Genomic DNA, 12,500 nt, shown 5'->3' with positions numbered 1-12,500 from the left:
TTGATGTGTGACGTTAGTAATTTGTAACTAATAGCATCCATTTGCACTGAGTTGGCAGTCTTTCTCCTTGACAGATTTTTTTAAACTAGCAAATGACATAGATGTAGCTATTTCACATCAAAGTGATTAACTTGTCTCAATAAAACAGTGTCTATATACTGCAACAAATGTTGCAATGAATACCAAAAGGAAATAACATAAAGAGTTCAAAGAATGCCAACATGGTATGTTGAAAGACTGCACAATGAGAAGCAGGCAGGAAACTGGAAATTATTACTTAAAAACTGTTTTTATTTGCATGTGGCACTCTTGTGTTGGAATTAAAGAGAAGGTGAAAAGAGTAAATTTGGTGTTTTAATGAGTTGGACTTTTCAGGTACATCTGAACATTGCATTAAAATGGGTGATAAATGTAATACTTTTATTCAGGCTTAGGGATGCACCTTCAAGGCATAGTTTCCAGTTGAGATGTCAAGCTGGTTTTGCATGTATGATAACACGCATTTAAAAAAATGAGGTATAATTTGTACCTAAGTTTAAAACTTGTTATTGAACCTGTAGGAAGAAATCAGTGACCTACTTAATTTCTTGTTTTTCTCAAAGTAGTGAACATATGAGTTATACCTTAACTCTTACTTAATGAAATTGTCTGCACAATGCAATCTGTGATGAGTAAAATATCAGAAGGAAATAAGTGAAATTTCACAAAGATCCAAACAAAAAAAACATTCATGTAGAAAACAGAGCTAATGCTTAAATTATTTTATTAATATTAAGCTCTCTTGGGGTGGATTAAAGGGAAGAAATAGCATTCTGGAGTGAGATAAATGTGCCATTTAATGGGGCCATCACCAGTGTTCTGAGCACCATGCCCTTCCAGGAGTTGGATTACTGTGGGTGGGCTCATTTACTTATATACATTTGAATAAGCATGTCCTACAGACTATAAAATGTAAAGTGATTTTCCACTTCTGAAATATCTTTTCATTCCCTTCCATATTCTTTGCTATTTACTGGGGAAGGTTATAATACTTTGTGCAACAGAAATACAAAGCCATGCTACAAAATAAGTCAAACCACCCATTTCGTTTTATGCGAGAAAAAGATTGTGAGAGTTTGCTACAACAGTGACTCCTCAGGATGTGAAGCATCACTATTAACAGAACTCTGAATTTACTAGTGCTGGCAAAGAAAGATCAGCAGGCTCGACACACACACACACACACACACACACACACACACACACACACACACACACACACACACACACACACACACACACACACACACACACACACACACACACACAGGCAAACTTACTCTCATAGGATCATAGAAGGCTATTAGGCTAATGGCCTTGGAGCCCTTACAAGCCTAACTAAGAGTTTATCCCCAAAAAAGAAACCTCAGTCAGCACCTGTCACCTCTGTTATTGAGGGACACAGGTGGAACCCCTTGGAAAAATTTGTGGTTTCCCATCCACTCATCAAGGTTGTGCTTGAAGAGGGTCAGTGATATACTCTGTTTGACGTTTGTGGGAAGTCTATTCCAGAGATGGGGCAGCCTCTGGGAGACAAACTTGTCTCTCTAGCAGGTTTTGTTAATGTAGCATATTAGATTTAAGCCTTTCAAGTGGGTAATGCATGAGGAGCTAGACTTACAGATATGGAGCATCTCTAGTAGGGCAGGGTCCTATATTGCTTTGTAGGTGAGACACAGATTACCAAGTAGGGTGATAGTGATCTGAGCCTGTCCACAAAGTACAGGTGTTGGAGGCCATGGATTCTGTTTGTGAGGTGTTTCTGTGGCCTTTCCTGCTGGTGAAGGTGAAGGGTTTTTAAGATCTGAAAGCATTGCTTTTGTTTTATTAAACACAATTCTGAATTTGCATTGCTTGGTTCATTTTTTTTCCTGGACTTTTTGGCTCATTTTCATGGACTGAGTCTTCACTCTGTATTTGTCTTGGTCATCTGGTCATCTGAAGTATCCTGATTCATCTGCCAGTTTTGGCAATGTATTTACCTGTTATGTATAATAGTGTGTGCTGCTCTTTAATAACAGAAATTATATAAATGTGCTGCTCCCACTAAGGGCTGGCTTTAAAAATATTTTCTACAGATACTATAATTAGTATTGAGTAAAATTCAGCACTAGTTAAACCAGCTAACTACACCAGTCAGAGCACTGATAGTCAATCGATTTCTTGACATAGATTAGATCTGCTTTAATAGCTAAGTTGCTTCCTTAGAATATATGACATTCCTAGCTGGCAAAAGTAATGTTGCTTCAGCTAAAGTGTACTTGTACCCAAAAAGACAATTCACTAATTTTCGCTTATGTGCTGCGTCAAGTGAATTCACAAGAGCTACTAGAAAACAAAGACACATTTCTGATCTGCACCATGCTGGCTATAAAAATCTGAAGTCAGCAGGAATGGATGTGGTTCTTTCTGTTTTACATCACTATAGTTCAGGCTATATGTTCATCTCAGTCCTGACCCTGGCCATTCAGTATCTGTCACTACTATGTAGTACCCCCAAAAGTCAAAGAAGCATTTTTGGTAGCACCAGGTAAATGGTGCATTTATTTTTTTTTTCATGAGTATGTTTTTCTATCTACTTTTCCTATGCAGATGTTATGTCCTCCTTCTTACCCCAAAGAGATGCTAAGATTGATCTGGCTTCCTTAATATGCTCCTTTATTCATTGTATACAAATATATATATTCTGGGAACCATTCTGGACTAGTGACTGGGAGGGGATTGTCTCTTGGCCTACTGCTTCATGGATCTTTGTGTCCAATTACTTAAATGTATGCATCAGCTCACTATATGTTATGACATGAGGAATTTAGTGGTGGTATTATTCACTTATTATTTAAACAACACTGGGATGCTAGTGATCGTAATTACTTTGAAACAGTGCAGCAGGTTTACATAAAAATTGTTAATAGTAGCTCTTTAGTAATTAAGTTATACAAAAAGAGAGGATGTGGGTGAAGTATTCATTAACCATTTTGAAGTCTAAGGTACCGTTTGTGCAGGCAGCACTGTTAAAGCCATTTTCAGTAGTTTGCTCTCACTGACAAAGCGTTAGTCTGAGCACTAGTCTAGATATGATACTGAGTCTTTAGTAAGGCTGAGGGGCACCACACATCACAACTGCCATTTATCCATGAGTTTGAAGTTGTTGTTAGTTAGAGAGTAATGATGTAGTGACACTATGCTTTTTGACTGCCATTTATTCATATGTTTACAGTTGTTATAATAACACCACAAATTAAACATGCACAAACTTTTAAACACAAGCGAGGAAAAACCGATAAGAGACGGTAACTTAAAAACACTTGTTTAATGAGCGCTTTCAGTGGAGCAAATACTTGACCTTCATCAGACACACAACTATCAATTAACTGTGTTTAAGTATATTCACAAAAAAGTAAAATAGGTTAGTTGATTGCTTAATTGCAAACAATTACACCACTTCCGAGAATAAAAGGGACAGAACATAAATGTAATACAAAATAGTATTGTAATATTGTGCATCACTATTATGTATTATAATCTACAAATACTAAACACTAATTAAAAATACTAAACACCAGTTAAAAAACATATTCAAAGCAGCAGCACTAGAAAAGCTAAACTACGCTAGTAAAAACCAAAGAGGACTCAGGCAAGTTTAGGTCTTCCCATATTGTTTAGTTCATAAACTATACTGGTTCCTGTGTGTAACTATGAGTTTTGGCAACCAGTATGTAACATAATATATAAACAGATATTAAATAAGTGAAATACATATATATATAAATATATGCATATAAATATAATAAATAATAAATAAAGAAAAATAGAGAAAAATAAAATATTTTTTCCTATCAAGAAATATATATATATATGGTTCTACCTGACATAGCCGAAACCACACAACACCGACAACCACATCACCGACACCACATATTCGACAGTCCATAAACACGAAACCACACATAACCGACAACGAAATAACCGACGGTACACAAACACGAAACCCCATACACTGCACACACCACAATAACAATTATTAAAAACAAAACACATCCCCATTCCACAAACCACACACACAACACAAGCACACCAAAATCCTTACAAGCCCACACTAAACCTTACCCTAACCCTAAGGTCCGTCACTATCGCACACTTACCTACCCGCTCCCTAACCCTAACTCACTTAACCCGCGGCTATCGCTCCCTAACCCTAACTCACTTAACCCACCCCTATCGCTCCCTAACCCTAACTCACTTAACCCACCCCTATCGCTCCCTAACCCTAACTCACTTAACCCACCCCTATCGCTCCCTAACCCTAACTCACTTAACCCACCCCTATCCCCACAGACCGTCAATCTCCACACTTACCTGCCTCGCACCCTAACGTCCGTCACTACCGCATACTCACACAGCCTTTCCCCATGTCGGCATCCTCGGCGTTGGTGTTGTCATCCGTCGTGTCGGTCTTCTGCATTGTCGATGTTCTGCCACTCGCGATTCGCGTCGGTCTTCTTCGTTTTCGATCTTCTGGAGCTCCGAATTCCGCTGTCGGTCTTCTGCGCTGTCGACGAAGTCAGGTAGAACCATATATATATATATATATATATATATATATATATATATATATATATATCAATATAAATATAAAATACACCAACATAAAATCAATTTTGTTTCATCTCCTCAAAGCTAACCATTTAAGGATACATTTAATAGACAAATGCTCATTGAGGCCTGGATATGCATATGCTGTAGTTCTTATTTGCCACATTAATTCATCAATCTCCAATAAAAGTTGCCAGGGACCCCCTCTTAAATCATTTTGCCTTTGGTGTAACTTGCTATAAAGGAAGGGACTAGAGATTTTGGCCCTTTTCAAATAATGAACATGTCATCCTGGTACCTAGTGTACCAAGTGACATGCTCTTGGAAAAGTGGGTGAGTAAAGAGTAGTGTATTTTTGCAGTGGGCCATGATGGCATTAGCAGAGCTGCCACCACATGGGGAGCCCATGGCCACACCGGATTTTTGTAAACATAAATCACCCTCAAAGGCCATACAATTGTTAGCTAAAACTAGTTCCAACAATGTTTCAGTTAGGTAAATAGTATCATCTGGAACACTTCTAGAAACCAAAAAGTCCCTAATCCATCCCATCCCTAAATTTTGGGGTATGACGGTATAGAGGTCCTTCACATCTATTGTCAAAAAGCATGCTTCGGCCTGATACTCTTGGCCATTGATGTTGTATAAAAAACCCCATGAATCCTTACAAATTTGTGGTTCAGATTCAATAAGGGGTTTTAATAAATTGTCAACATGTTTAGCGCATGCATACGTCACCGACCCTCGCCTGTCAACTATTGGTCTAAAAGGTGGGTTATTGATTGACTTGCGTAATTTAGGAGTGCCAAAAAAGGCTGGTACCTTGGGTGCTAACATTAATAAATATTGATGCAAATCTAAATCTATATAAGCATCCACAAATAGATCTTCTAAAGTATTTCTAATCTTTTTATAAGCTATATTAAGCTCACAAACTTTTAAACACAAGCGAGGAAAAAACGATAAGAGCCAGTAACCTAAAAACACTTGTTTAATGAGCACTTTCGGTGGAGCAAATACTTCACCTACATCATTCAATTACATATAGAAGGAATCTTAGCCTTAAAGCGCTATTGGAAAGGAGGAAGAAACCATAAACTAATAGATCTTATGGCATGTTCAAATGTGGGGCCTGTCCACAATGTAGATTAATCTTATTAGCAAAGGAGGTAGTTATTAATGATAACCTTTACAACATTAACAAGAGATTCCATTGCGAGACTAAGGGAGTTGTTTATGCTGCATTATGTGACCAGTGCAAAGCCTTTTACATAGGCAAAACAGAAAGAAAAATTAAACAACGTATCTACGAGCACTGCTATTCCATTAGTAAAAAAGATACGAACAACGCTCTGGCAAAACACATCTCTGAATGCCCGGATCATAATTTTAAATTTATCATTTTACACCAAAGGCAAAATGATTTAAGAGGGGGTCCCTGGCAACTTTTATTGGAGATTGATGAATTAATCTGGCAAATAAGAACTACAGCATATGCATATCCAGGCCTCAATGAGCATTTGTCTATTAAATGTATCCTTAAATGGTTAGCTTTGAGGAGATGAAACAAAATTGATTTTATGTTGGTGTATTTTATATTTATATTTATATATATATATATATATATATATATATATATATATATATTTCTTGATAGGAAAAATTAATTTATTTTTCTTTATTTATTATTTATTATATTTATATGCATATATTTATATATATATGTATTTCACTTATTTAATATCTATTTATATATTATGTTACATACTGGTTGCCAAAACTCATAGTTACACACAGGAACCAGTATAGTTTATGAACTAAACAATATGGGAAGACCTAAACTTGCCTGAGTCCTCTTTGGTTTTTACTAGCATAGTTTAGCTTTTCTAGTGCTGCTGCTTTGAATATGTTTTTTAACTGGTGTTTAGTATTTTTAATTAGTGTTTAGTATTTGTAGATTATAATACATAATAGTGATGCACAATATTACAATACTATTTTGTAATACATTTATGCTCTGTCCCTTTTATTTTCGGAAGTGGTGCAATTGTTTGCAATTAAGCAATCAACTAACTTATTTTACTTTTTTGTGAATGTACTTAAACACAGTTAATTGATAGTTGTGTGTCTGATGAAGGAGAAGTATTTGCTACACCGAAAGCGCTCATTAAACAAGTGTTTTTAGGTTACCGGCTCTTATCGTTTTTTCCTCGCTTGTGTTTAAATGTTCACAGTTGTTGTTAGAGAGCAATGAAACAGAGGCATCGTGCCTCCTCCTGAAACCATGCTATTGTTCATAGAGGATTCTACACCAACTGAGTGGAAGCAGCTTTTTTCCTTGGATAATTCAAAGTAGGAATAATATATCTATCCTGTGGCTCCTGATTGGGTAAAGATATTACCCTGGAAAGTACCTAAATCCCCTTTCTAATCTTCCAACCAATTTTTCTCTTCAACCCATGCCTACTAGTTTTAGAAAAAGAATCTTGCAAAGATTTAAACCTTGCTCTACCTCTGCCGATAATCTCCCACCAGAGTTCCTTAAATTAGCTGCTGATTCTATTGTTTACCCCATCAGCATACTTATTAACAGATCTGTCTTTGAATCTAAAGTTCCCAGCATCTGGAAAATGTCACACATCATTCCTATCCACAAAGGGGGTAACTCTACTGAACTATCTAACTTCCGACCTAGAGCATGCTATCCTCCATATCCAAAATACTGGTGAAAGGCATTCATGAACAACCAATGCAATTCCTACTACAAAACAATCTGATTTCCAACAAACAACATGGTTTCTGTCCAGGCCACAGTACCTCCACAACCCTCCTATCATACACTGACAATGTAAATAGGGCTTGAGACACATGACATTCATGTCAGCTCTATTCCTTGACCTATCAAAAGCTTTTGACATGGTCTCACACACCTTACTTCTATCCAGACACTCTAACCTAGAACTTATATCTCTCACCCTACAGTGGTTCCATAGCTATCTAAACAATAACAAACAAGAAGTAAAATGGTTAAATACTACCTCTCCATTTCTCAACACCCCCACTGGAGTTCCACTAGGTTCCACCCTTGGCCTCTTACACTTTAACATTTCTACAACAAACCTTTACACCTCCTCATCCCCAGAAACTATTGTACAATATGCTGATGGTTCTTCTATCATCTGCACCTCTCCCAAACTTCAACTACACTCCATCACACAACAAGCTTTTACCTCAATTGAATCCTGGCTTAGAAACTCTCAACTGTTTCTTAACCTGAAGGTCCTTCTCTTTACTAATGTCTTTCAGCTTTCAGCTTTTTCTAGTTAGGGGTCGCCACAGCGAAACTCTGATCCGCTAATGATTGGCAGTTGATTTTTTATTTTTTTTTATGGTGCCGAGTTGCCAGCCAGACGGCCAACTTTCAAAGAAGGCACACTCACTCACACACGCACCTACCTGCATGTCTTTAAACATCCTTCTCTTTATGCCTAAAAATTACTCCATTGACAACAACCAGTTTCAAATACAGTCAGCAGACAACACAGTAATTGAACTAATGCCTCATACATAAACTACTAGGTGTCATTATTGACAATCAACTCAAGTTTGAAACAGGTAACCTGCAAATGGTTCATCTCCCAGGCCCATGCTTACTCTTATCAAGGGTATTAGAACTTGTCAGAGATTTGGGATGCATGGCTAGGCTTAAAAAGACCCTTGTGGTTGTTAGCCTAGTAAACACCTATGAATCTATAAACAATACTTGGCTATGCTCATGCTCAACTTCTGGTTAACTTTACCTTTCCACCCCTTTCTGAGATTTCTTCTGGCTATCTTATCCTTTATACCTCTTAACCCTGATGAGTACAACTGCCATACCCTTATTTTTTCCTGCTGACCTCTGCTGAATTTTTATAGCATTTCAGTTGGTGTAAAAGATCTACTCTGATTCCGAAGCAGTTGCAGTGAAGTATTTTATTTAGTGAATTACACCTTTTTATTAAGTGATTTAGGAAGCTATTTCTGATTTTCTGTCTTTGTTTGAGTACTGTTCTAAGAAAATTTTGAAGAAGATGAGTCTAGCATACAGTTACTCAAAATGTGTGTCATTGGTAAGGTTGCACAGTGTTTAAAGTAATCTTGACAAAAAATAGTTGACAAGTATTCAAAAACTGGCAGGCATAGCCGGCCTTAGACATAGGCCAACTAGGCATCCGCCTAGGGTGTCGGTGTAGCAGGGGCACCTTTCTAGTATTTATTTGATGTAGTTAGACCAGGATGGGGGCACCAGGTAGTGTGGTGGGGGGTGCCATGGAGCGCTTTTGCCTAGGGCACCAGTTGACCTAAGGCTGCTGCTGCTGTCAGGAAGCTAAATTTGTGTCTCAACATAATTTATCTCGAAGTCAGGGGCAACTTTAGGCAAAATGGTGCCTTGGTTGAAGGTCTCCATGGCACCCACCCCTGCTGCCTTTTGCTTTTCCCATGCACCCCTCAGTGCCCCATATTTCTCCAATCCTTACCTCCCCACACCATCCATGTTACTTTTTGCCTACCTTTTCTCACATTTTGTTTTACTTTTCAGTATTTCCAGCATCCCTTCAAACTGCACCTTAACTGGCCAAGATTGCACTATAATAACTGTGGAGAAAATAACTTAATTAAACCAAAGATTTGGAGTGGGGTATTAGAAATTCAGGAAGCCATTGAGCTCTAGATGTTGTAAAGTGCATTTTAGTATTTCTTTAAATAACCTTTTCATTTAATGAAGGTCTGAACATAATTCCTGACTTAGGAAAGAAATTAATGTTTAGTCTTCACTGCTGTTTTTTCCTGTATATTTTCAGCACACCCTAGTTGGCTGAGAGTGGAATAAGGAATCAAACCTTACCAATCTAAAGGAACTACTGCTCAATTCTAGGTGCCTAAATAAAAAAACAACAAACCCTGGAAGCTCTGTTTACCCTAGAGAATCCTGATGTCTGTGCGGTCTCTGAGACATGGTTTAAAGCAACTGAGAGCATACCAACAGTGCAAGGTTATAATGCCTTCCATACATTTAGACCAGCTACTTCACAGGTAGGGACTAAAGGTAGAGGTGTCTCTATTTACATCAAAAATAAATATACTTCAAGGCTGGTTCAACGGGACAATGCACATGAGCTGCTCCATGTTCAAATCACCATAGGTAAAATCCAGTACCACTTCCTTGCAAGCAATAGGTCCCCCTCTATGACCCAGGAAACCCATCAGATGTATTTAAACTTATAAGAAACACTAACCATCCAACCCAATGCCATATTCATGTGTGACTTTAATTACCCCACTATTAACTGGGAATCCTATACGACATCAAATATACATGCACAGAGATTCCTGGATTTTGCAAACACAAACTCCTTGAATCAGATAGTTAATACACCAACCAGGGGTGCAACCATACTGGATCTGGTCCTCATTAATATGCGAGAGTGCTGCACAACCCCTACTGTAATGCCTTCCCTGGTAAGGTCAGACCACAAAATGGTCTCCTTTGAAGTAAAAATAAAACCTGGACCCCCAGCTCAACTATGAATATTCAGGAGCTATTCTAAGGCTAACCTCCTGCTATTAAGGGAGAACCTAACAAAGTTTCAAGCCCCTATAAACCCCGAGAACACTTCTGCCTATGCAGAATTGTTCACAGAAACCCTGTACAAGTATGTTAATAGCTGCATGAGGCAGCTGTACCCTCTAGGAAGAAGTACAGAAAAAAAATAAGCCATCTTGGTGGAATCACAAAATCAATCGGATGTTTAACAGAAGGAGGAAAATCATGGCAAAAATTAGGAAGTGGAGCACCCAGAAGGATAAAAGCACTCTCATCAAACTAAACAAACAACTCAGAGGACAAATAAAGTCTGCCAAAGCCAAATTTGAGGTAAGTTTGGCCTCCCAGGCCAAGGGCAACCACAAAGAATTATTTAGCTATGTCTGCAACCTCAAAGGCAATACACAATTGTGTGCAGAGCTCATTGTAAATGGAGCCACTTATACAAAGCCAGAAGATATAGCAAACCTCTTGGCTGATAAATTTTGCTCCAACTTTACAACTCTATACCCCCTCAACCTTCCCTCAGGAAATATCATCAAATATACCTCCCTCTACTATCACTAGGGAACAGGTCCTTAATGATCTCTCTAAGACTAAAAACACTGCATCGATGGGCCCAGAGAATATCCCAGGATGTCTTCTAAATAGCATGAAACATGACCTGTCAGGGCCTCTGGAATTACTATTTAACTGTAGCCTCCAAACAGACTTCGTGCCTCATGAATGGAGAAAGGCAACAGTCATCCCTCTGCACAAAGGTGGGCCATCTACAGACCCTGGAAACTACAGACCCATAAGTCTCACTAGTCTTATATGTAAAGCCATGGAAAGAATTATCATGGAGATGATCCACAGAGAGATAATAAACCTCCAGACCCTGAAACCAACCCAATTTGGTTTCGTCAGGGGCAGATCATGTCTACTCAACCTGGTAGACTTCTTTGAGAAGGTCACCAAAGCAATGGATGAGGTTAAAATCTTTCACACTGCCTACCTTGACCTGGCCAAGGCATTTGACATAATATCCCACTTGGGCATTGTTGACAAACTCAAGAGGTTAGGTACAAACTGGTATGTCACCCAGTGGATAGCAAACTGGCTCAAAGACAGGACCCAGGAAGTTAGAATTGGGGAGTCCACCTCTACAAAGAGGCCAGTCACAAGTGTTGTCCCTCAGGGATCAGTCTTTGGACTGCTCCTTGTTGGAATTTACTTCTCAGAAGTCAAGGTCAATGTCAGTGGTCTCTGGCTGACAAAATATGCAGATGATTGCAAATTAGGAGTTGTCATTGAATCTCACACTGACACAAATGTGCTCCAGAAGGGGATGACACAGACAAATAATTGGTGTCAGAGCCATGGACTAAAACTAAATGCCAAGAAATGCATAATAGTATCCTTTGAGAAGTCATCCATCCCTGGTAACTATCGTATTGACAACATACCTCTTATAGTTGACCCAGTATTCAGGGACTTAGGGACACACATGTCTACAGTGGTGAGGAAATCATTCTATGTTACACAACTTATAAACAAAGGTATGGCATCTAAGTCCAAGGAAGTCATTGTTCCACTGTATTCGGCATTCATCAGACCTATCATTGAGTACAATGTACCCTTTAGTATGCACCTAACCAGGCATATCCGACAACTGGAACGTCCACAGTGGTTCCTCACTAAAAGAATACTGGGTGTAAGTAATATGTCCTATGCAGACCAACTCAAGGCCCTATCCCTGTATTCTGTTTTCTACAGGCTTTTGAGGGAAGATCTATGCCTGACATACAGGGCATTGTCAGGCCCTACTCTGATAGACCTCCTGCATATCCACAAAACAAGCAGTAGCAGAATTACCCATTCTAAAGAGTTAAACCTTGCCTGTGATGTAAATAGGACCTGCTGGAGAGATAGGTATGTATCCCAGAGACTACCCTGTCTATGGAACAGGCTCCCCATCCATGTGAAGCAGAGTTCCTACCTAACTCAATTCAAGTGCAACTTGGACAATTGGATGGGAAACTGGAAATTCATCCCTGGTTTATCACCTATGTCTCTAATGCAAACAGATAACCTGTAAATGGTTCATCTCCCAGGCCCATGCTTACACTTATCAAGGGTATCAGAACTTGTGAGAGATTTGGGGTGTATGGCTAGGCTTAAAAAGGTCCTTGTGGTTGTTAGCCTAGTAAACACCTATAAACCTATGAACCTATGAAATCAGTGGTGAGGGTCTACTGGGCCATGAGGTGCATTTTAGAATTTTTTTTCCATCCTTTTG

The sequence above is a fragment of the Protopterus annectens genome, chromosome 10.part0 (assembly GCF_019279795.1).
Source record: "Protopterus annectens isolate FY-2018-M chromosome 10.part0, PAN1.0, whole genome shotgun sequence".
Lineage (NCBI taxonomy): Eukaryota > Metazoa > Chordata > Ceratodontiformes > Protopteridae > Protopterus > Protopterus annectens.
The sequence above is the reverse complement of the archived record's forward strand: the minus strand, read 5'-3'. Positions refer to the sequence as shown.